The sequence below is a fragment of the Schistocerca gregaria genome, chromosome 2 (assembly GCF_023897955.1).
Source record: "Schistocerca gregaria isolate iqSchGreg1 chromosome 2, iqSchGreg1.2, whole genome shotgun sequence".
Taxonomy (NCBI): domain Eukaryota; kingdom Metazoa; phylum Arthropoda; class Insecta; order Orthoptera; family Acrididae; genus Schistocerca; species Schistocerca gregaria.
In genome coordinates, this window is record NC_064921.1 from 261195044 (window position 1) to 261221910 (window position 26867).

General features: G+C 44.5%; 1 pseudogene; it reads left to right on the forward strand.

The window, feature by feature from the left end:
- LOC126335736 (60S ribosomal protein L3-like) overlaps positions 1-19210 on the forward strand; it is a 102361-nt pseudogene extending 83151 nt beyond the window's left edge.
- Positions 19211-26867: the final 7657 nt, after the last annotated feature.

Here is a 26867-nt window from a genome sequence, read left to right on the forward strand (position 1 = left end):
CTGCGGAGTTGTCCTATATGCCCCTACAGAACGCAAGAGCATATTTCACTGCACTCTACTTACGGCCATGGCGGGCATGACCCTCGTGAGTCTATGAGCCCAGAATCCTGACCCCTATCCTACAATTGATGTCAGTATAGTATTATGGTAAAGTTTTATTAAGTCTGGTGGAATGTGGAAACGTTTATGTCCAATCCCAATCAAGTTATTAAGCGTTTGTGGGGATTTATGCGTCACAGTCTGATTATGTGATGGATAGTTCCATCTCTCATCGACGTCTGCACCTAGATATCGGGCCTCACGGCGCCGGAGAACTGGTGAGCCATCCATTCTTACTGTTGGATTCCTTGCGAGTTGCCCCTTAAGGGGGTAGGACGTCAAATGGGCCGGCTTGGAGCAGGAGAGGCACCACAGGACATTTTAATTTCCACTGTGTACACTTTTACAAGTAAATTCATAAAACTTTGTCAGCATGACCAGGAAGTATTCAGGATTCACACTCGTAGCAGCGGAAGTTCGAAAACATAACAAAATAAATCTTTTTACATGTGAAATTTCATCATTTTTTCACTTACTATTGGCTGCATTTATTGCTATAGGTACACTTTCCTTCATAAGTAAGAGAGACTGTTCGATGAATTTTGCACAGCATACAAACCATACTTACAGGTGTCTAAAACTCTAGAATCTATTTAATTTATGAAAAATAAATGAGCTGTTACGTTTTAAATTTTATGTTTAGAAACAAATCAAATTTTGTAGTTAATTACCTCAATTATTACCACAGTTTTTAATAGATTTGGAAAATTGTAGAGTTTCATACACCTGCAACTATTGTTTGTATGCTATGCAAAATTCATCATAGAATCTCTCTTACTTGTGAAGAAAAATGTACCTAAAGCAACAATAAGTAAAAAATGATCAAATTTCATATCTAAAAATAATTTATTTTGTTATGTTTTTGCATTTCCACTGCTATGAGTGTGAATCCTGAATCCTTCCTGGTCATGCTGAAAAAGTTTTATGAAATTATTTGTAAAAGTATAGACAGTAGAAAATATAACGTCCTGTGGTGCCCCTCCTGCTCCAAGTCGGCCCGTTTGACGTCCTACCCCCCCTTAAGTAGTAGGAATGTGGACTTGCTAGGTGAGATTGTCATTTTGGTTGCACAGCACCATGTTGTTAGGATGGATATGGCCCTATCGAGTTTCGGTTCCAAGTCCTCGTGGCTACGACCACCAACCAGTAGGAGGAAGTCGTCTGCGTAAGCTATGCCCTTTAGCACATCGTCGCTGTTCTGCAAGTTATTCAAGAGGGGTTTCATATTTATGTCCCAAAAGACTACCCAAGGACAGAGCCCTGTGGACAACCCTTTGTAATTGTTTTACTGATTCTCCCACTAGGGGACGATAGCCAGACCTCACAATAGCTCTTAAGACAGCCAAATAGCGGGAGAAGAGCGAAGGCCATGACAGTTTGGCAAAGGCGCCACTGATATCCACCATAATGCCGACAATGTACTTGTGTGGGGCTGGCCACAGACCTCCGCGGCCAGGGCGATGGTTTCAGACGCCGATCTCCCAGGCCGAAAACCGCACTGCCTGTCACTCATCCCACGCAATATGCAGTGTGCTGCCAGTCTGTCTGCCAGCAACCTCTCAAAAAGTTTCCCCAGCAGGTCCAGTAAACAGATAGGCCTGTATGATTTGGCTTCCTTATCTGGACCTTTCTTGATTAATATTACATCTGACTTTTACCAAATGGGGGGTGGGGAATTTTCTAAGCCTTAGGCACTCGTTGTATAACTTAGTGAGAGGTGCCACCAGCTGGGTGGCCAGGAATTGCACCACCTCCGCTGTGATGCCATCTGGGCCACGAGCTTTGCCCTTCTTAAGGGCCTTTATCTGGGGCCCACCTCCTCTTCAGAGAAGGGATAAGCCATACCATTGTTCCCATAGTCTTGTTGGTCTTCTAATTCGTTGTTCTACTTCTGAATCACCTTCCTCTCTGTAGTCAGGCAACAGGACCTGGAGGAGGACCTCGGCAGTCTCCTGCCAGATTTCTGTCATCCGGCCCCCGTCCCTGACGGTAGTCAACAGCATAGGTAAATAAACTGGAAGCAGTCTGGATCGCTTAATTTTTTTAATGGTGACCAGTTTCGATCTTTTTATCAGATAATCTTTGGACCATGAATGTCTGCTGGAGGTTGTGGCGCATGACAATCCTCTTGTTTGTGGCTGGTGGTGCGCTCACCATAAAAAAACTAAAATATCAAGACTGCTTCTAGTTTATTTATAATAATTACAGATCGCTGTTTTCTTTTATAGGATATATTAAACACCATAGGTGATAGTATCTTTTCCCATACTAGGGGATGCCCCATGGGTCCATAGCCAATTGGCTTTGCACATATTTTTCCCAGCTTTCCAGCTTGACTGCCCTTAGCTCCTGTTGAAACTGTTTCTTTCCCTCCCCGCATATTTGCAGCCAACGTTGCTTTCCTTCCCAGCTGACACTTCTCTGGTAGTACCTTCTCGCCCTCCTTATAGACTGGCGCATCTGTCGCAATTCAGCTGACCGTGGTGACGGGGAAGCCGCAACGGCTCTCCTTTTGGTTGATACAGCTGCTTTTACCGCCTTGATGATTGCTTTCATCAGTTCCTCGGCGTATTCCTCCACACTTTCATCACCTTCTAGGAATGTTGGTATGCCACACTCCCTTGCCAATTGATCCCAATCAGTCCTGTTATAGTTAAAGTGTATTTGCCACCCCATGTCTCAGCGGCATTCACTGTATCCCAGTGAGAGTGTAATTAGATTGTGGTCGCTGGTCGTGATTTGATCCCAGACCATCCAATCGGTTACGAGCTTAGGGGTCACCACGGTAACATCAATATTTGTGCCTTCACCCCGACCATTAGTTGTAATGCCATGATGGTCTCTCCAGCATTTTCTCCTCGGTCGTCTCGGGTGTCGCTGAACCACAAGGGGGACTTCGTATTTATATCTCCTGTGACGACAAATCTTCGCCCCCGCAACGCCGTGGACACTTGAGTTAATTTGTCCAGAAATTCATCAATTCCTCTACCGTACTGGAAGTACATGTAGATAATGTACAGCACTCCAACAGGTGACCGTAATACCACGACGTTGCAGTGGTCATCAGAAAACTGTGCAATAACCGTAGCTCTCAGCGCCTTATTGGTGATCATGTCCACCCCGATAACTGAATGGTCCGCTTGACGGACTGCCGTCATAAGGGGCCCGGGTTTGATTTTCTCCGCTCATAGAGTGGGTGTTGTGTTGTCTTCATCAGCATTTCATCCACATCCGGCGCGCAGGTCGCCCAGTGTGGCGTCGAAAGTAATAAGACCTATACCAATGTGGCCGGACCTGCCCCATAAGGGTCCTCCCGGAGAATGACACCAAACGCTCATTTCCATTTTCCATTGGTGATAATAACTGCAGCCTTTGGTTCCACTTCACTGTGGATTACCTGCCAGTTGGCTGCTGCGAAGGGGATTCTCCCAGCTTGGGAGTTTGGCTCCTGCAGACAGTACACATCCAGTCTTCTCTCCTCCACCAATCTTCGGAGTTCCAGCATTATGCGCGTTTGTCTGTCCTACGTTTATAAGGTTCACATGGAAAATATGTTCTGATGTGGGATTCCGGCCAGTTCTTGCTCCAGTCATGCGCTAGTCTCCATTTTGTGACAAAAGATTGATTGTACAACTCATCTAAATCAAATTTTTCGTTCCGTCTTTCGAGAACTTTTTTAACTAAGTCTCGCAGGGCTCCGAAGTCGGTGGAGAGATTCATCTTCTTAAGCTGTATCCTAACCACAGCCTCCATCACTGAAAAGGTGACGTCCCTACAATACGTACTCATGAGCGATACGCACCGCATGTCTCAGAGCTGTAGTGAGGACAGCCGGCTCCTCCAGACGCGCTAGTTGCATTGCATGTTCTATGTTTGGGTATACCTTTATTAGGTTTACACCCAAACCTCTCGGGAAAGATGGATCTGTAGGTGAACTCGTACTGCTCACAATGTTGACCTGCACTCTCTCTTTAGTGGTCATACCGTTGTGTTTAGTTATCGGAAGACCCCCTATCACGAGATGCCCTTTTGGTCGTTCATGATCTTCAGGCGACCTTAGTCACCGGCCTTAAGGAGAGGGAGCATCTTTCTAACCACAAGGGTCCGTTTGCATACATGCATCTTTCATTTCCACTCTTTCTCAACTACCCCACACTTTCTACTTTCGGGTGATTTCAATGCCCATAACCCTTTATGGGGTGGAAACAAAATTATTGGCCATGGTAAAGATGTCGAGAATCTAATAACTCAAATCAACCTTTGTCTACTAAAGAGAGATGGCTGCACTCATTTCAGCGTGGCACACGGTACATACTCGGCCATATATAAACTGGAGAACTCTCGATGACTTGTGTGGTAGTGACCAATTTCCAATCTTCCTATCCCTTCCCTAGTGTCTTTCACCTGGACGCTTGCCCAGATTGGCTCTTACCGTGCCTGACTGGGACGCTTTCCCCTCTGCTATCACAGTTGGATCTCCACTGCATGGCAACATCGATGTGGTGATCCAGAATGTTACTACGACCATTTGTAACGTAACAAATTATTACGGGTTGTTATTATTCACTGAAAGTGTAACTTGCCGTGGAGAAGGGAGGAGAGCGGATTTTGGTTCTCTCGCTGGCACAGCTAACGCTGGCTACTGGGCCGAGCGAGCCATTTACTTGGCGAACGCTGCGTGCTATTATTACACATATTCTCTACGAATCTGAGGAAATACTATTAAATATTCATCGCGCTTTTCCATACTGTGTATACCAAATTCTATGGATTACACACCCATACTGTTAAAATTTCATATCAATAACTTCAATACATTCAGAGATATTAATTTTTATAGTGCTGGAATTGTGAAACTGAGTTAGGGACCATAGTGTATTCATCTATAGTATCAATTGAAACTACAATCAAGGGGATAGTTTCGTATAACCTAATTTCCTGGAATTTTCTTTAGTTTCATTAGGTGTGTGAACATTTCATGTCGGACACTTTGCGTGGTGTGTTTCGTGCAGATTACTAGAAATTATGGCGAGCACTTCCTTACAAGAGCCCTACTGAACTACTGAGTGTGTTAACTCGCGAGAAGTCGTGGGTCAGTGACTGTTTAGGACGCTCAAAATATGGGGTCGGACTAAATTTCTTCTGGCTGCTTTCGGGTGTGAACTCGTAACAGAGACAGTCAGTTAACATTGCATAACTGATGTCGGGATACGAAATACGGACTTGATAGCCATTTTCGGTGTTTTAAAGACAACAAACCAACTTAAAGGAAATTTTAGACATTTCTTCAAACGATTTGTTCAAGAATCCCGAACGCTCGATAGTTTCACTAACTTTCAGGTATTGCCTATGGATTGGAGTTGTGTGGCCTTTGCGCGGTAGGTATTTTGTCGAATTTTCTTCAACGCGGCTTTATCGGCTAAACTAGTATCTTTGATCATATAGTGAAGGGTCAGACAACCTGAAACCTATCCAGGCAGGGATAGGAAAGTGAAAGACCAACTCTCCCTGCCACACATTCTTTTAGCAGCTGAATCGCTAATCCCTTGTTCCTCAGGTTGCCCCTGGCCGAAGAAAGTGCCTTGATGGCCGCCAGAAATCTCTGCTGCCATTAGAGGTCGTAGGCGGGCCCTCTAACGTCATAAGCGGCACTCTTCGATGGAGCATCTCATTGCCTTCAAACGGCTCCTTTCCCGGGTCCACCAACTAATTAAAAGACGGAATCAGGAGTGCGGGAACCGTGGGTTTCATCCATATGTACACGAATCTTTCCTTTCCAGGTATGGACTAAGATCAGACGCCTATACAGATATCAGAGCCCTACAAGTATACCTGAAATTTCCACACATGGAACTGTGTGTACCAACCCAGACGCAATCGGAGAGCGTTTTGCTGAGCATTATGCTCGAACCTCTCATCTGAGAACTACCACCCCGCCTTCCGTACCCTAAAACAGAGGTTTGTAACAGCACCCACCTTTTACTACACGCCGCCCTGAGTCATACAATACTCTATCCAGTGAATGGGAATTTTGCAGTTTCGGGGCCCTCAGTATCTCCCTTCTTATATGGTAACGACTTTGTTTCTCCTTTTGCTCATCTACTATTGGTGTAGCTGAACGTCGACTGCAGGGAGCAATACGAAAGGCGCAGTCATGAACCCTCACTCACGGCTTTCACTTTTCAGCCACCAGACTGCACATCTGTCGCCATCGTACTGTTCACCAGCACTCAGAATTTCATTTTAATGATTTCAAAATGGTTCAAATGGCTCTGAGCACTATGGGACTTAACATCTGAGGTCATTAGTCCCCTAGAACTTAGAACTACTTAAATCTAACTAACCTAAGGACATCACACACATCGATGCCCGAGGTAGGATTCCAACCTGCGACCGTAGCAGTCGCGCGGTTCCGGACTGAAGCGCTTAGAACCGCTCGGCCACCGCGCTAGGCCTCATTTTAATGATCATCTCCTTGATGTACTTGAGTCTTATCGCTTTATAGGATTGGTTTTCGACGTCCATATTTATTTGCGTCCCCATCTTCGTCAGCTTAAGCAAAAGTACTGGAAGCATTTTAATGATCATCTCCTTGATGTACTTGAGTCTTATCGCTTTATAGGACTGGTTTTCGACGTCCATATTTATTTGCGTCCCCATCTTCGTCAGCTTAAGCAAAAGTACTGGAAGCATCTTAACATTCTTCGTTACCTGAGCCACATCGACTGAGGTGCAGATCTCCCAACACTGTTCCATCTGTACAAAGTCCTTGTACAGTTCTGTCTTGACTGTGCGAGCCTGGCGCATAGTTCAGCATCGCTCCCGGTACAGCGGATACTGGACCCTATACACCACTGTGGAATTCGACTTGCCACTTGCTTCCCGAAAAAATCCTGTGAACTGCTTACATGTGGAAGCTAGGGATCGTTCATTGGGGATCCGGCGACAACAGCTGCTTACCAATTATGCAACACACATTCACAACTCGCCTAAACATCTGAATCAAAATTACTGTCTCCTTTACCCTAACGCGGCGATCCGTCCCCCATAACGGCGGCCCAGGTTGGGAGTTTCAATTGCAGTCTATGTCCAGTCCCTTCTCACTGAAGTCGAGCCTCTACCACCCCTCCACCTCCATGGTGTCCACGTCGACCACACATTCGTCTGGACCTATCACAAGCCCCAAAAATCTCAATTCATCCTGCTGCGCTCCACTGCCTCTTTCTCTCTATTCTTGACGCATCCCAGAATTCAAAGGTAGTTTACGTGGATGGCTCGACGTTTGATCCTCATTTTGGGTTCGCTTCTGCTCATGCAGCACATGCCGAATGCGCTCCTTGCCAGATGGCTGCAGTGGTTTCACTGCAGAGGTGGTAGCCATCTCTTGCACTCTTGAGCATACCTCTTCCTCATTTGTAGCGGCTCCTTGGGCGCCTTACAAACTCTCGACAAGCTCTATTCACGACATCTTTTGGTAATGGTCATCCAACAATTCGTTTACGTCCTCGAACAACGTGGACGGTCAGTGGTCTTCGTATGGACCCCAGGACTTACTGACGGGCTAGCCAGAGTGGCTACTAGTAAACCGAGTCAGGAGACTGGCATATCTGGATCTGATCTCTGATTGTTTTTTTTTCTTTTTTTATGTGTCATCAGTCTTCTCACTGGTTTGAAGTGACCTGCCACGGATTCCTCTCCTGTGTCAACATCTTTATCACAGAATAGTCCGTCATGAGTTATTTTGCTGTCTAGGTAGCAGATTTCCTTAACATCATCTACTTCGTCACCATCAGTGGTGAGTGGTGACGCTGAGTTTATCCCTGTTCTCATTTCTGCTACTTCTTATTTCTTTAGTCTTTCTTCGATTTAGTCTCAGTCCATATTTCGTACTCATTAGATTGTTCAATCCATTCCGTACATCCTGCAATTTTTCTTCACTTTCACTCAGGACATGAGCGAATCTGATCACTAATATCCTTTCACCTTGAATTTTAGTTCCACTCTTGAATCTTTCTTTTAGAGACTCAATAGTCGGGTAGAAAGACTACATCCGTCACTGACACCCTTCTTAATCACAGCATTTCGTTCTTGGTTTTCCACCTTTATTATTCCCACTTGGCTCTTGTACGTGTTGTTTATTACCCATCTCTCCCTGTAGCTTACCCTTAATTTCTTCATAAATTTGAACTTCTTTCACCATTTGACATTAGCGAGCGTTTATGGTTTGATGCGGCCGGCTGCGAATTTCTATCCTGTGCCAACCTCTTCATTTCAAGGTAGCACTTGCAACCTGTTACATTCTGGATTTATTCCCGTCCCTCTGTCTTCCTCTACAGTTTTTGCCCTCTACACCTCCCTCAGTAACGTGGAAGTCGTTGCCTGATGTGTTAAAAGATCATCCTGTCCCTTCTGCTTATCAGAATTTTCCACATTTCCTTTCCTGTCAGGTTCTGCGCAGAACTTCCTTATACATTATCTTATCAGTCCACCTAATTTTCAGTATTCGTCTACAGCACTACATCTGAAACGCTTCGATTCTCTTCTGTTCCGATTTTCCCACAGTCCAGTTTCACTACCATACAATGCTGTGCTCCAAACGTATAATATCAGAAATATCTTCCTCAAATTAAGACCTATGCTTGATATTAGTAGAGTTCTCTTGGCCGTGATGCCCTTTTTGGCAGTGCTAGTCTTCTATTTATGTCTTCCATGCTCCATCCTTCACTGTTTATTTTGCTGCCTAGGTAGTAGAATTCCTTAACTTCATCTGCTTTGTGACCATCAATCCTGGTGTTAACTTTCTCGCTGTTCTCAATTCTATTGCTTCTCATTACATTCATCTTTCTCCAATTTACTCTCAGTCCACATTCTGTACTTATTAAACTGTTCATTCCATTCAGCAGAGCATGTCATTCTTCTTCACTTTAACTCAGGATAGCTATGTCATCTGCGACTCGTATCATTGATATTCTTTCACCTTGAATTTTAACCTACTCTTGAATCTTTCTTTTATTTCCATCATGGTTTCTTCGATGTACAGATTGAAGAGCAGGGGCGAAAGACTAAATCCCTCTCTTACACCTTTCGTTCTTATTATTCGCTCTTTGCTCTTGTACATGTTGTATATTACCCCTCCCTCCCTGTAGCTTACCCAAATTTATCTCAGAATTTCAAACACCTTGCACCATATGACACAGTCAAACGCTTTTGTCAAACGTTTTTCCCGGGTCGGCAAATCCTATGAACGTGTCTTGATTTTTCTTTAGTTTTGCTTCCGTTATCAACCGTAACCTCAGAATTGCCTCTCTAGTTCCTTTACCTTACCTAAATCCAAACTGATCGTTATACATACAACACATTCTCAATTTTCTTTTGCACTCTCCTGTATATTATTGTAGTGAGCAACTTGGCTGCAAGAGCCATTAAGCTGATTGTGTGATAATTCTCTTACTAGTCAGCTCTTCTAGTCTTCGGAATTGTATGGATGATGTTTTTCCGAAAGTCAGATGATATGTCGCCAGACGCATACATTCTACACACCAAAATGAATAGTCGTTTTGTTGCTACTTCTTTCAATCATTTTAGAAATTCTGATGAGATGTTATCTGTCCCTTATAGCTTCGTTGATCTTAAGACCTCTAAAGCTCTCTCAAATTCTGATTCCAATATTCGATCGCCTATCTCTTCTAAATCGACTCCTGTTTATTCTTCTATCACATCCGACAAATCTTCCCCCTCATAGAGTCCTCGAATTGCCTTCCATGCAAGCAAGACCGGGTTCGATTCTGGGCCGTGTTTGAGATTTCCTCCACTCGGGGACTGGGTGTTGTGTTCTTCTCATCATCATTTAATCCTCATCATCGGCGCTCATTTCTTCATATTTTTCATGGTATCATTTCGTCTTAGCTTTCCTGCACTTCCGATTTATTTCATTTCTCAGAAACTTTTATTTCTGTTTTGCTAAATTTCCCTGAACTTTTTGTACTTCCTTCTTTCATCGATCGACTGAAGTATTTCTTCTATTACCCGTGGTTTCTTCGCCTCTTTATTCTCTGTGCCTATGTTTTTCTTTACTAATTCTGAAATTGCCCTTTATAGACACATCGATTCCTGTTCAACGGTACTTCTACTGAGCTACTCCTTGTTGCCTTAGAGAACCTCAAGCGTATGTCGTCATTCCTTAGTACTTCCGTATTCCACTTCTTTGCGTATTGTGACTTCCTGACTAATGTCTTGAACTTCAGCCTACTCTTCATGACTACTATATCGTGATCTGCTCCTGGGTACGCCTTACAATCCAATATCTGATTTCGGAACTTGTCTTACCATGATGTAATGTAACTGAAATCATGCACCACCCGGCTTTTTCCATGTATACCTCCTCCTTTTGTGATTCTTGGACAGAATACTCGCTATTACTGGCTGAAATTTATTACAGAACTCAATTAGTCTTTCTCCTTTCTCAGTCCTTGTCACAAGTCAGGTGCTTACAATAGTTTCCACAACGAAACTCGAAACTCGAAACCTGACAGACAGTCCAAAGACATTCTGGTCGTATGTGAAGTATGCTAGCGGCAAGAGACAAGCAATACATTCTCTGCGAGATTGCAATGGATATTCTATCGAAGGCAGTGCTGCCAAAGCAGGGTCACTACACACAGCTTTCCGAAATTCCTTCACCAAAGAAGACAAAGTAAAGATTCCAGAATTCGAATCAAGAACAGCTGCCAACATGAGTAACTAGACATTCTCGGAATAGTGAAGCAACTGAAATCACTTAGCAAAAGCAAGTAATCTGGTACAGACTTTATACAAGTTAGGTTCCTTTCAGAGTATGCTGATGCAATAGCTTCACACTTAACAATCATTTACAAACGTTCGCTCGACGAAAGATCCGTACCCATAAACTGAAAAGCTGCACAGGTCACACCAATATTCAAGAAAGGTAGTAGGAGTAAGCCACTAAATTACAGGCACATATCATTAACGTCGATATGCCGCAGGATTCTGGAACATATAGTGTGTTCGAACATTATGAGCTACCTCGAAGAAAATGGTCTATTGACATGCAGTCAGCATGGGTTTAGAAAACATCGTTCTTGTGAAACCAACTAGCTCTTTACTCGCACGAAGTGTTGAGTGCTATTGCCAAGGCATTTCAAATGGATTCCGTATTTCTTGATTTCCGAAAAGCTTTTGACACAGTGCCGCCCAAGCTGCTTGTAGTGAAATTGCGTGCTTATGGAATATTTGGTTGTGTGACTGGATTCGTGATTTCCTGTCCGAGACATCACTGTTCGCAGTAATTGACGGAAAGTCTTCGAGTAAAACAAAAGTGATTTCTGGCGTTCCCCAAGGTACTGTTATAGGCCCTTTGTTGTTCCTTATCTATAAAAACGATTTGAAAGACAATATGAGCAGCGGTCTTAGGTTGTTTGCAGATGATGCTGTCGTTTATCGACTAGTAAAGTCATCAGAAGATCAAAGCAAATTGCAAAACGATTTAGAATAGATCTCCGTATGGTGCGAAAATAGGAAATTGATCCTAAATAACGGAAAGTGTGAGGTGAACCACACGAGTGCTGAAAGGAATCCGTTAAACTTTGGTTAGACGATAAACCAGTCTAATCTAAAAGCCGTAAATTCAACTAAATATCTAGGAATTACAATTACGAACAACTTAAATTCTAAGGAACACATAGAAAATGTTGTGGGGAAGCCTAACCAAAGACTGCGTTTTATTGGCTGGACACTTAGAAAGTGTAACAGATCTGTTAAACAGACTGCCAACACTAAGCTTGTCCGTCCTCTTTTAGAATATTGCTGCGCGGTGTGGGATCCTAACCACATGGAATTGACGGAGTACATCGAAAAAGTTCAAAGAAGAGCAGCACGTCTTGTATTATGGCGAAATAGGGGAGAGAGTGTCATACAGGATTTGAGGTGGGTATAATTAAAACAAAGGCGTTTTTCGTTGCGTCACAGGGTGAAACATCACCATAATAAAGTAAGGGAAACCAGAGCATGCACGGAAAGATATAGGCGTTCGTCCATTCCGCGTGCTATACGAGATTGCGAAGGTGGTTCGACGAACCCTCCGCCAGGCACTTGATTTGTAGAGTATCCATGTAGATTTAGATGAATAGATTTGTACAACACAATTTAATGAACTGCAATTTAATAATCTTAGTCAGTATTAGTACATTTCAGTGAGTTAGACTTGACTAGTGAACGAAATGTCGGTGGTCAGAATTATCTCAGGTGAATAAAACACTATCTTTAAATAATTAAATAGTTATTTTACAGCAACACGAGAATATATATACCCTTGTGTTGTATTGCTGCGTATATATACAACCATGTTCAGAATAAACAGAACACCTTGAATGACTATTGATAGGACGTTCACATGCACAGGTCATGTGCGTTAGTATGTTCTGCAGAAATGATTAGCATTTGAACCCTGGTAGTTGTGGTCGTTTCTCCGAAGTTCTGTTTTCCATTTCTGCCCGACGGACTCAGCAAATTCCTTCTGTATGTCTTGTCAGCGACAGCCGTTGTTTGCTTGCCTGTAACCCCCTGGGACTGTTTGCCTTAATTTGGCGTTCTATATTTCAGTTTTATGTGATACGAGTCAGGAGAAATTCATATTTATACTTAGTTTCCCTTATGATTTACTACAGCTGTTTCCTAAATTCCGCTGAAGTAGCTGTGTTCGTAAGCTTGGTGCCTGCCTACCCGCGGAGGAGTATTCAGACGTAAGCTACTTGTCCCATAAAATAATTACTAAAGTGCGTTTTGTATTCTTTCGTGTAAATCCTAAAGCACTTACGCCCGTTGTAAGACTTGTTTCCACGGCCGCCGACTCTTGATTCTATTATCGTGTATCTTTCTTAAATGTTATTAAAGCTTTTTGAGTAGTGAAATTTTGTTCACTTAAGATTGGTCAGGGATACCTTAAGCTAGGCTTTAGGAGATGCATCTTGTTCATTAATGAAATTTTTGTGTTACGTTTAATTACTTGAAAGCGCTTCGCCGTTGTCGGCATTTATCACTTGGCCTTAATCAGTTTGTGCTGTTGCTAACTGTAGTTATTTATTTGATCAATTCAATCTATTGACCTAAACTTGAGGAACAATGCCATATGAAGAATGAGATTTTCACTCTGCAGCGGAGTGTGCGCTGATATGAAACTTCCTGGCAGATTAAAACTGTGTGCCCGACCGAGACTCGAACTCGGGTCCCGAGTTCGACTCTCGGTCGGGCACACAGTTTTAATCTGCCAGGAAGTTTCATATCAGCGCACACTCCGCTGCAGAGTGAAAATCTCATTCTGGAAACATCCCCCAGGCTGTGGCTAAGCCATGTCTCCACAGTATCCTTTCTCTCAGGAGTGCTAGTTCTGCATGTCTCGCAGAAGAGCTTCTGTAAAGTTTGGAAGGTAGGAGACGGATACTGGCAGAAGTAAAGCTGTGAGTACCGGGCGTCAGTCGTGCTTCGGTAGCTCAGTTGGTAGATCACTTGCCCGTGAAAGGCAAAGGTCCCGAGTTCGAGTCTCGGTTGGGCACACAGTTTTAATCTGCCAGGAAGTTTCAATGCCATATGACATTAATTCTTTGTGCAACTGCTTAGTACTATAGATTGTTCCAGTAAGAAAAGGAAGGAGACTTTATTTTGGATCTGCAAACGTGCGGGAATCTTTGATTTCTTTAAATTATCGTCTTGCACTCATATTGCTTATTTTACTACTTGTAAAGTGCTCAGTTGCTCTTTGATAATGAAAAACATTTGAGTAAATGCAATTTTGTTAACAAAGCATCCTGCCACTCCCCAACCAGCTCTCTACCGGCTCGTTGTTAATAGCGGTTTAAATTTAAGTGTTATGTAATTTTTTTTATGAAGATGTTTGTACGAAGTGTAACCATGTACGGGAGATAACTCGAGACGAGAACGAGTTTAGACAGGAAGAGAAGTTTCTGAAATGTTGTGTTACAGAAGAATGCTGACGATTACATGCATAGACCCAATAAGTAATGAGGAGGTTCTGAATAGAATCACGAGGACTAGAAATTTAGGACACAACTTGACTAAAAGAAGGGATCGTTTGATAGCGCTTTACGTCCGCGTCCAACGATCTTCTTCTTTCGTTTTTTATTACTCTCTGCTGTGCTGAGTCTTTAGCCTTGCTTCCAAACAAGGTGCAACGTTTTACAAGTTATGTTCTACATATTTCTCTTGTTCATGCTGCCACTTGGTGTCTATGGATCACGGCACATGTAACTGAACTTTGTCAAAACGAATATACCACTCTGTCGCTAGGTCACTAGCTCGTAATTACCTTAATCCCAATTGTTCCGTTGGGCTAATGGGTTTGGTTGTTTGAATGGGCTATGTAATGTAGTGTCGACAGTTAGTGATAATCTCATGTATATGTACAGTGATTTTGGGTTAAATTTTTAGTAGTACGATTGTGTAAGTTAGCGTTACTTTAGCATTCAATGAACGCTTTTATGAATTAATTCTATCACTGCTCTTTTTACATTTTTATGATAAAGGTTTGATGCTAATTAGTTTTGTCATATGCAGAGGTAACCTAAGACCATACCATGGTTATGAACACTGGCACAGAGTGTTTGTCGTTTTGTCACCGTGAGCATGTCAACATTAGTATTGCAGAAGCAGAAAAATAATGCGTAAATTGTAAGTTGTAATTTTGTCTTCTGAAGGGAAGGGATCGTTTCAAACTCTTACACGAAATGTGAAGCAGCCTGCAACATGTGTTTATGTTACAAAAGTTATAGATTTGTTGTGATTGTTACATTTTTATGCCAAAGAATACATGTTCTAAATTTGTAATATTTTGCTAGAGTGTCTGTCGAATAAAAGTAAAATACGACAGGACTTGAAAAAGAACGATACACATTTGGATGGAGGGCAAGTAGCTTTTATTAATTTTTCACTACCCTTCAAAGTGACATAGATACATAACACTATTTTTCACCGTAGTCACCATGTCGTTGTATACAGTGGTTCAATTCCTTAACGATAGAAATTCGCTGCTTTGTATCGGAGCCATTCGAGAATATCTGTACGAACGTCCTCATCGTTGGAAACTAGAAGTTCTTTCAGCTTGACGAAATGATGGACATCGCATTGTGCAAGGTCTAGACTATGGCAGATCAACATCACCGATGTCCGTGTGATCTTGTTGGCACATTTCTCTGTGGCTGGACGTGACATGGCATTTGGTTCATATGCTGCCAGAGTTTCATAGCGAATATGCGTATAATTTTAGCGTATTCCCCACAAGAATCGTACTGCCCCATGTGCTTCAACTTTGTAGTACGTTTCCAGTTGCTGCGGCACCTGTTACCTGTAATGCATCACAACTGTTTCTGCTGTAAATCCAGAACACGCACTCTCTCCTGAAAAAGCGCCAGTGTTGTTGCGCAACTTTCTGAAGTCTCTATAACAAGCACTCACTCATTACCGTTCCTCACAATATCAAATATGTTGCAGTGAGTCAGAGGTCAATGAAGGTGATCATGTTAGTGTTTACTCTATTACATTTTTGGTGAAAGAGCTTTTTTTTTACCATTTCTTCATCATCAAATATGCCAAAATATTCAGGGAATTCGACTTAATTCATCATTTTGTTACACATTGAGTATGGAAATGGACCACAGACCGGCACTGCTTCAGCTCAGGGATGTTTTAACACAAACCAGCTTCATAGACCTTTTGACACAGTTAGTCGGTCACCGAGAAGGTGATGTAAACACTTCTGTGTAAGAATGCGAGCGAGCTCATTGGAAAAGTGTAAGACAAGGACACACTGAAATGACTTTATTTCCCTCGTAACACTGAGTAAGAACAGCTATTGGGGACCTGATGGAGCCGTTACGGAGCTGAAAGAAACCTGAAAGCAAATGTAGCAGGACTGGAGACAACTGATCACTCCTAATAAATTGGGCAGATTCGGTCATTACATGTGATGTGTCTAGGCAGAGCCTCTCCTCAGTTCAATATAAATATCCCAACCAGCTAGCTTGGAGACAATCTGTTAGTAGGATCATCGGGATCCGTGAAGTTTCCACTCAGGTCTCTGATTATTGGACTGTAACATCTTGTGTAAGATTGTTCAAATATTTTTTTGCTGTGCCAGTAACACTGTCGCTACGTGGTATGATGACAGTAGTTCTTTGTGTAACCACGGAAAACTAATGCCAGAGTCCAGATCGGAAGCACGATTGGTGGATAGTCCATGAGTCCAACAACACCATTCCAGATCTGGGCTCAAGCTGCACTGCTACTTTTGTGTCATTTGGATCAGAGGACCTTCTTAATCGGCAGGCCAGGATCAGCGTACATCACATCAGACTCTATGGCCGTCCATCTGATGGAACAACAGAGGCAGTGACCATCAGTTACGCATGCACCGCGGTCACGTCTCCATCGCAGTGGATCTGCCGCAGGGGAAGCAGATGGGAGTGCAGGCAACCTGCAAGACCAGGTGTCTTTGGGGTATGCTGTGGCTGCAGATTCCGCAACAGCCTACGTAGCAACCAGCCATCGCTTAGGCCACAGTTTTGAGATGTAAACTTCAAGATGAAAAAAAAGAACTGCACCACGATAGAGTTATCGGAATGGGACGGAAATCGTTGGATGTAATGTGCATGTACAGACAAACAAATGATTACAATTTCAGAAAAATTGGTTGAGTTATTCAAGAAAAGAGTCTCACAAATTTAGCAATTCAATAATGCACTGGTCTACCTCTGGCACATATGCAAGCAGTCATTTTGCTTGGCACTGATTGATAGAATTGTTGGACGTCATTCAGAGGTATATCATGCCAAATTCTGTCTAACTGGCTCGGTGTATCATCAAAATCGCGAGATTGTTGGAGGGCCCTGCAAATAATGCTCCAAACGTTCCCAATTGGGAGAGATCTGGTCACATTGCTGGCACGGTAGGGTTGGCAAGATCGAAGAGAAGCAACAGTTTCACGTGTGTGGACGTGCATTATCTTGGGGAAATGTAAGCCCACGATGGCTTGCCTGAAAGGAAACAGAACAGGGCGTAGAATATCGTCGAAGTACCACTGTCCTGTAACAATGAAGCAGGTGACAACTAAAGGGTACTGCCGTGAAAAGAAATGGTACCCCACACCATCACTCCTGATCATTTTGCCATATGGTGGGCGACATTCAGAGTGATATCTCACTACCGTCTGGGCGTGTCCATAAAAGTCTTCGCTGGTCATCGGGGCTCCTTTGAAGTGGGACTCATCACTGAAGACGACGGTACTCTAGTCAATGAGATTCTAGGTCAAAGTAGTGTCTGGGGACGCAACAGATAGAGATGGGATACCAATCTGACTGTCGACTACCATATGGCGTGACGACCAGGAGAGATGGTGTATGGTGCAGAACCTCTTTGGTTGTCATCCACGGTTCCCTCATCCCACAGCGGTATGTCGACGATATTCTACGCCCCGCTTATTTAAGGCGAGAGTTTCTACTGCATGTCTTCGTGCTTGCCAAACCCTGTCTTGGCCAGCAAGGTCACTGGATCTCTCCCCAATTCAGAACTTTTCGAGCATTATGGGCAGAACCCTCCAACCAGCTCTGGATTTGTTACAATCGAAAGCACCAGTCTGACAGAATTTGGCACTATATGCCTTAGGATGACATCCAACAACACTATCATTCAATGTGATGCCGAATAACTGCTTGCTTAAGTGGACCAATCATTATTGACTTCCTCAATTTGTAAAGCTCTTCCTATTGAATGATCATCCAATTCTTCTAAGATAGTTATCGTTTGTTTGTCTGTACATATGCATTACATCTACCGATTTCCGTCTCATTCTGATATTTTTCAAATGGCTTTGAGCACTATGAGACTTAACTTCTGAGGTCATCAGTCACCTAGAACTTAGAACTAATTAAACCTAACTAACCTAAGGACATCACACACATTCACGCCCGAGGCAGGATTCGAACCTGCGACCATAGCGGTCGCTCGGCTCCAGACTGTGGCGCCTAGAACCGCACGGCCACTCCGGCCGGCTCATTCGGTTAATTCCCTCGTGGTGTACCATCATTTTTTCTCCCCCCCCCCCCCCCTTAGAGTAGAATAGGCATTGGAAAAAATGTAGGTAATAAATAATGTTATTTTGTTAACCTACAAACTAAGCCCTAAAAATTCTCAGACCACATATCCTGACAAAAGAAAAGGGCGTTTCCAGACTGGAAGAGTGCGACTAAGTGGAAAAGAATACGACATAGCCTGAGCATTGTTGAAACAGTTCAAAAAATTATTCTAATGTGTGTGAAATCTTGTGGGAGTTAACTGTTAAGGTCATCAGTCTCTAAGCTTACACAGTACTTAACCTAAATTATCCTAAGGACAAACACGCACACCCATGCCCGAGGGAGGACTCGAACCTCCGCCGGGATCAGCCGCACAGTCCATGACTGCAGCGCCTCAGACCGCTCGGCTAATATCGCACGGCGATGAAACAGTCTTTTTACGAACTTTCAGCATGCTGCAGGTGAGAAATAGGCCCGCAACTTGTTTTAAAATTGAAATAAATAGTCGCATCTTCGTCATAAGTTGCATTCAGAAACACTTTTTTTTTAAATTTCTTGATGGTGATTGGTTTTGGACACCTGTGTCCATTTTTAAACCATCTCTATGGTAAGCGTGACAGTACAGGCGATAGCTTATGTGGAAAAGCTAACCCCGCAGTGATGATCAGAGCAGCGCTATGGCCAACTCAACAACAGTAAGTAGACCACGTAGGACGGACGATAGAGAATTCTAAGATAACAACATTACGGAGTGCTCTGCCGCTTGGGGTCGTTCCACGACTGGTGCCGCACGCTGAGATTCAGCCTGGAGGAGTGCAGGGAGTGTGGCAGCGCCGCGGCGGCTGTGGCGGCGGCGCTGTGTGCCGGGCGCAGCCGGCGGCTGATTGGCGGTCGATAGGCTGTCGGTGAGGGCGACATCGCGACCCGCTTTAATTACACCGCAATCACTTCCGCTTTCAGCCCGCCGCCGCCGCCGCCGCCGCCGCCAGCCGCTGCCGGCCCAGCCGCCGTAATAAGGACGGAGCGGCGCCACACTTTGGGAATGTTCCGTCCGCGCTCCCTGCTCCCTGCTCCCTGCTTCCGACTACCATCGCTTCTCGTTCCCCGTCCAGTGGCTCCATCTGGCTGATCTCACAACCTTTGTACGCGTGTCACGGCAGTGCACTTTCTTTCACTTGTGCTAGACGATCGTGATTACCCCCACCACGACCGTCACCAAAATAAGCACTTCGCGAAGCAGGAAGAATTATAAAAATGGCCCCAAGTGTAAATCTGGGCGACACTCGGTGATTTGATACACCGAGGTGGCAGAAGCAAATGGATATCTCTAATATCTCGCAGGACCTCCTTTTGTCCGGCGCGGTGCTGCAGATCAATGTGGCGTGTCTCAACAAGTCACAACAGAAATATTGAGTAATGTTACCTCTGCAGCCGTCCATAATTGCGAAAGTGTTGCCGGTGCACGAGCTGACATCTCAAAAATGCTCAAGTTTGTGTGAAATCTTATGGGACTTAACTGCTAAGGTCGTCAGTCCCTAAGCTTACACACTACTTAACCTAAATTGTCCTAAGGACAAACACACACACCCATGCCAGAGGGAGGACTCGAACCTGCGCCGGGACCAGCCGCACAGTCCATGACCGCAGAGCGTCAGACCGCTCGGCTAATGCCGCTTGGTAGCTGACCTCTCAATCGCATCCCATACATGATGGATGGGACCTATGTCGGGCGATCTGGGTGCTATATCATTCGCTCAAATCATCCATAATGTTCTCCAAACCAATCGTCAACAACAGTGGTCCTAGTGACATGGCACATTGTCATTCATAAAATTTCCATAGTTGTCTGGGGACGTAAAGTGCATGAATGGCTGCAAATGCTCTCCAATGTCCGAAAATAGCCAGGACGTAGTCCATACCATGTTAACACAGCCCACACCATTATGGAGCCACCGACAGCTAGCACACTGCGTTATATGCAAAATGTTCAAATGTGTCTGAGCACTATGGGACTCAACATCTGAGGTCATCAGTCCCCTAGAACTTAGAACTACTTAAGCCTAACTACCTAAGGACATCACACACATCCATGCCCGAGTCAGGATTCGAACCTGCGACCCTATCGGTACCGCGGTTCCGGACTGAAGCGCCTAGAACCGCTCGGCCACCCAAGACGGCCCTTATATGTAGCTTGGGTCCATGGTTCCGTGGCGTCTGCGCCATGATCTAACACTACCATAAGCTCTTACAAAATGAAATTGGGACTCATCTGACCATGACACTGTTTTTCAGTCGTCTCGCGTCCAACCGATATGGTCACGAGCCACGCATATGTCGCTGCTCGCTCTCGTTAAGTGAAGTCCATCTGCCACTGTGTTGCCCGTGGTAAATGGTAATGGCTGCAATTCGGTACAAATTCAGTATTCTCGGTACACTTTTGACATTGTGGGTCTCGGAATATGTAATAATTCCCTAACGATTTTCTAAATGGAATGAGCTCCAACTACTATTCCTGTTGTACAGCCATAATCACGTCGGAAGCCTTTTCACGTGACTCGCCTAAGTACAAATGACATCTCCGCCAATGCACTGACCTTTTGCATCTTGTTTACGTGACACTACCACCATCGTTACGTGTACATATCGCCATCTCATTCCTTTATCACCTCAGTATAACTCTAGTAAAAAACCTTAAAAACGTTTGTTTCCTAAACATCGCACCTTACTTCTTGACACGGTCTCCTTTGACGGATATACACTTGGTCCAGCGATCCTCCAGCGTCTTCAGCGCATCTGCTAAATACTCGTTGACTGAAACTAACGCTTCATCATCTGATGAAAATTTCTTTCCACGAAGTCAAAACTCCATGCTCAGGAACAGGAAGAAGTCAATTAGGGCTAATTCTGATGAAGAGGGTAGATTAGAAACCAATTAAAAGCCAAATTCATGCACCTTCGCCACAAGATGGTGCATTATCCTAGTGAAAGAGCACTTTTTGTGTGCCAACCTTGTTTTTTCTTCAGACAACGTAGGTTTCAAACGATCCAGAAATGAAGCGTAATAGGGTCCTGTTATGGTCCCAGCTATTTCCAGGTAATCTACGAGGATTATTCCTTGGGAAAAGAAAGCACCCGTCACCTTACCAGATAACAAAATGGTCTTTGCTTTCCTCGGTGCACTTTCGCCATCCTTTGACAATTGTTTTGATTGCAATTTTGAAACTGGTGTGTAATGATGGATCCACGTTTCATCAACAGTCACAAATCGGCACCAATTGTATTATGAATTGTGACTAAACATCACCAGATATTATGTTGAAATGTTGTGCCACGTGCGCTTTTGATCGATTATGAGCAATCGCAAAACCAGCCTCGCGCACAGCCTCAGCATAGCCAATTCTCCGTGCAGCACTCGCTCTGTTCAGATGCCCCTAGTCTCAGCAATCTCATTAATTTTTTATTCGGCCGTTTTGCGTTACCATATAATGGATTTTGTCAGTGGCTTACTTTTTGGTGATCTCAATAGGACGGCTGAAGCGCGATTCGAATTGGTTGTTTGTCCGACCACGTTTAAATTCAAAAGTAAATGGTCTTCAGTTATGGTGCAGAGCCAGCGTGAAATTTATCCAATTCCATTATGATTGGGAGGGAGTCCAACACTTCAAATGAAAATGTTTAATAACAGCACGAGAATCGGTGTTCTCCATTTCCAGTCTTAATCGACACACTGGCCAGTTCAGACGGTTGTCAACAATAAAATGTATGCTGTACATTAAAATTCTTTATAAGATCTGAACCGTGACGAAATGTCACGGTTGGTCCTCTGCGTTTCCTACTTGTCTGTAGCGCGTTCCTTTTGAAATTCCCGCTTCGTTCTCTGCTGTTTTCTTACCCTAGCCAGAAGGCTAGCGCGTGGCGTTGCTGCGGCCGGTTGCCTGCCGTGTTTGCGGGAGAGCGTCAGTCGGGAGGAGGAATTCTAATTGCGGACGTCTGGGAGCGTACAGGAGGCCATGGCATTTTGTTGATGGTTCGGCGTGTCTCGTGTCAGCTGTGATGCATCGTTAAAGCCGTGATAGCAGCCAATTTTACTGTCTTGGTCGCAGGTGGTTCCAAGGGGATGAGGCCTGGTTGTCCATTGCAACTCCTATCCTACGGATGTCATCGGACTTACAGTAAGACGTTTTGACCATTACTTGCGTCTTTGCACGCAACTGGGGGTTCCGACGTCTGCAGTAATTCGGCGAAGATTCTTTGTTTCGTCGGTGTGTAAATGATTGAACAAGGAGCAGTTTATTTAATGTTCACCATATGCCCGTGTTCTGCGTGTGCTATTTGCGAGTGTAAACTTGACTCTCATTTTTGTCTGTTGATTTTGAGCGCGTCATCAAATATTGAATCCAAGTTTGTTGTTGGTGTGGTCTTCAGGCCTGAGACTGGTTTGAAGCAGCTCTCCATGCTACTCTATCCTGTGCAAGCTTCTTCATCTCCCAGTACCTACTGCAACCTACATCCTTCTGAATCTGCTTAGTCTATTCATCTCTTGGTCTCCCTCTACGCTTTTTACCCTCCACGCTGCCCTCCAATGCTAAATTTGTGATCCCTTGATGCCTCAGGACATGTCCTACCAAGCGATCCCTTCTTCTAGTCAAGTTGTGCCACAAAATTCTCTTCTCCCCAATCCTATTCAATACCTCTTCATTAGTTACGTGATCCACCCATCTAATCTTCAACATTCTTCTGTAGCACCACATTTCGAAAGCTTCTATTCTCTTCTTGTCCAAACTATTTATTGTCCATGTTTCACTTCCATACATGGCTACACTCCATACAAATACTTTCAGAAATGACTTCCTGACACTTAAATCTATACTCGATGTTAACAAATTTCTCTTTTTCAGAAACGCTTTCCTTGCCATTGCCAGTATACATTTTATATCCTCTCTATTTCGACCATCATCAGTTGTTTTGCTTCCAAATAGCAAAACTACTTTATTACTTTAAGTGTCTCATTTCCTAATCTAATTCCCTCAGCGTCACCCGACTTAATTCGACTACATTCCTTTATCCTCGTTTTGCTTTTGTTGATGTTCATCTTACATCCTCCTTTCAAGACACTGTCCATTCCGTTCAACTGCTCTTCCAAGTTCTTTGCTGCCTCTGACAGAATTACAATGTCATCGGCGAACCTCAAAGTTTTTATTTCTTCTCCCTGGATTTTAATACGAGTAGTGACTTTCAATTAATTAGCTGGATTCTTTCTTTCCTCGTCACGACGCGTGTTAATTGGCAAAGTAGAATTGTAGACCTTAAGTTGCTACCTTATTTGCGTGGCATCAAAAACAAAGTCTAACCTGTTAACTAATTAAGGCTTGTGGTAAACAAAGGTATTTAAATATGTTATTTTAAAATATTGTCTGAAATGTGTCAATGCTTTTTATTGATCTAATGGATCCTGGGGTATGAGCGGAAGTGTTGGCACGTCTCCCGTGTAAGGGAATCCTGCTAGTTTTGATTGTTTTGGAAACTTTAGTTGAGAGAGAAAGTAGTGTGCTTTAGTTCTGCCTTGGGTTAAGGCTATATTCGGGCTCTGGCATTTGTACTGCAAGCTGCAATATCATCCTGCTATTTCATGGTTGTTTGTTCTCAAACTAGGTGTTTGCGCTAAACATACTTTGGGCAGGGCGTTTCGTCGCTCAGCGTTATACGGGGTGATCAAAAAGTCAGTATAAATTTGAAAACTGAATAAATCACGGAATAATGTAGATAGAGAGGTACAAATTGACGCACATGCTTGGAATGACATGGGGTTTTATTAGAAGAAAAAAGAAATACAAAAGTTCAAAAAAATGTCCGACAGATGGCGCTTCACCTGATCAGAATAGCAAAAATTAGCATAACAAAGTAAGACAAAGCAAAGATGATGTTCTTTACAGGAAATGCTCAATATGTCCACCATCATTCCTCAACAATAGCTGCAGTCGAGGAATAATGTTGTGAACACCACTGTAATGCATGTCCGGAGTTATGGTGAGGCATTGGCGTCGGATATTGTCTTTCAGCATCCCTAGAGATGTCGGTCGATTACGATACACTTGCGACTTCAGGTAACCCCAAAGCCAATAATCGCACGGACTGAGGTGTGGGGACCTGGGAAGCCAAGCATGACGAAAGCGGCGGCTGAGCACACGATCATCACCAAACGACACGTGCAAGAGATCTTTCACGCATCTAGCAATATAGGGTGGAGCGCCATCCTGCATAAACTTCGTACGTTCCAGCAGGTGTTTATCAGCCAGGCTGGGGATGATGCGATTCTGTAACATATCGGCGTACCTCTCACCTTTCACGGTAACAGTTACAAAACCAGAGTCACGCATTTCCTCGAAGTAAAATGGCCCGATAACGGTACATGTGGTAAATCCAACCCAAACCGTGACTTTCTCGTCGTGCAATGGAGTTTCCACAACAGTTCTAGGATGTTCGGTAGCCCAAATTCTGCAGTTTTGGGCGTTGACAGACCCTCGGAGGGTGAAATGAGCTTCGTCAGTCCACATGTTACTCAGCCAATCGTCATCTTCCGCCATCTTTTGAAACAAATGCCCTTCGCTTCACTAAATCGCCAGGTAACAGTTCATCATGCCGATGGATTTTGTACGGATAGCATCGGAGGGTACTCCTAGTGCCAACGAAACAGTAGTGTATGGAATGTCGGTGCGACGTGCGACTACACGGGCGCTGACTTCCCCGTGCATAGACGAACCCACTACAGTCTCTATTTCTTCCTGAACTGATTCAGCCTTGAGCTCGGTCGGCCACTACGGGATCTATCGTCTAAACAACCCGTGGCTTCGAAATCATTCTCGCCACAGCTGCATTTGTCAACAGACCTTTACCCGTTCGAACCCTCTTCTTATGGTGATAGGATCGTAAATATGAACTAGCACATTCCCCATTCTGATAATACAGCTTCACCAAAAGCGCCTTTTCAGGTAACGTCAACATGCTGCGACTGCTAGCGCATCTGATTCTCTCTCTCATTACAGCTCCTTTTATACACGATTGTCATGTGCAGTCACTGACGTATTGCTGTACAGCGCCATCTGTCGGCCGTTTTGTGAATTTCGTTTTTTTTTATTCTAATAAAACTCCATGTCATTCCAAGCATGTTTGTCAGTTTTTACCTATCTACACTCCTGGAAATTGAAATAAGAACACCGTGAATTCATTGTCCCAGGAAGGGGAAACTTTATTGACACATTCCTGGGGTCAGATACATCACATGATCACACTAACAGAACCACAGGCACATAGACACAGGCAACAGAGCATGCACAATGTCGGCACTAGTACAGTGTATATCCACCTTTCGCAGCAATACACGCTGCTATTCTCCCATGGAGACGATCGTAGAGATGCTGGATGTAGTCCGGTGGAACGGCTTGCCATGCCATTTCCACCTGGCGCCTCAGTTGGACCAGTGTTCGTGCTGGAAGTTCAGACCGCGTGAGACGACGCTTCATCCAGTCCCAAACATGCTCAATGGGGAACAGATCCGGAGATCTTGCTGGCCAGGGTAGTTGACTTACACCTTCTAGAGCACGTTGGGTGGCACGGGATACATGCGGACGTGCATTGTCCTGTTGGAACAGCAAGTTCCCTTGCCGGTCTAGGAATCGTAGAACGATGGGTTCGATGACGGTTTGGATGTACCGTGCACTATTCAGTGTCCCTTCGACGATCACCAGAGGTGTACGGCCAGTGTAGGAGATCGCTCCCCACACCATGATGCCGGGTGTTGGCCCTGTGTGCCTCGGTCGTATGCAGTCCTGATTGTGGCGCTCACCTGCACGGCGCCAAACACGCATACGACCCTCATTGGCACCAAGGCAGAAGCGACTCTCATCGCTGAAGACGACACCTCTCCATTCGTCCCTCCATTCACGCCTGTCGCGACACCACTGGAGGCGGGCTGCACGATGTTGGGGCGTGAGCGGAAGACGGCCTAACGGAGTGCGGGACCGTAGCCCAGCTTCATGGAGACGGTTGCGAATGGTCCTCGCCGATACCCCAGGAGCAACAGTGACCCTAATGTGCTGGGAAGTGGCAGTGCGGTCCCCTACGGCACTGCGTAGGATCCTACGGTCTTGGCGTGCATCCGTGCGTCGCTGCGGTCCGGTCCCAGGTCGACGGGCAAGTGCACCTTCCGCCGACCACTGGCGACAACATCGATGTACTGTGGACACCTCACGCCCCACGTGTTGAGCAATTCGGCGGTACGTCCACCCGGCCTCCCGCATGCCCACTATACGCCCTCGCTCAAAGTCCGTCAACTGCACATACGGTTCACGTCCACGCTGTCGCGGCATGCTACCAGTGTTAAAGACTGCGATGGAGCTCCGTATGCCACGGCAAACTGGCTGACACTGACGGCGGCGGTGCACAAATGCTGCGCAGCTAGCGCCATTCTACGGCCAACACCGCGGTTCCTGGTGTGTCCGCTGTGCCGTGCGTGTGATCATTGCTTGTACAGCCCTCTCGCAGTGTCCGGAGCAAGTATGGTCGGTCTGACACACCGGTGTCAATGTGTTCTTTTTTCCATTTCCAGGAGTGTATGTACATTATTCCTGGGTTATTAAATTTTCAAATTTATACTGACTTTTTGATCACCCG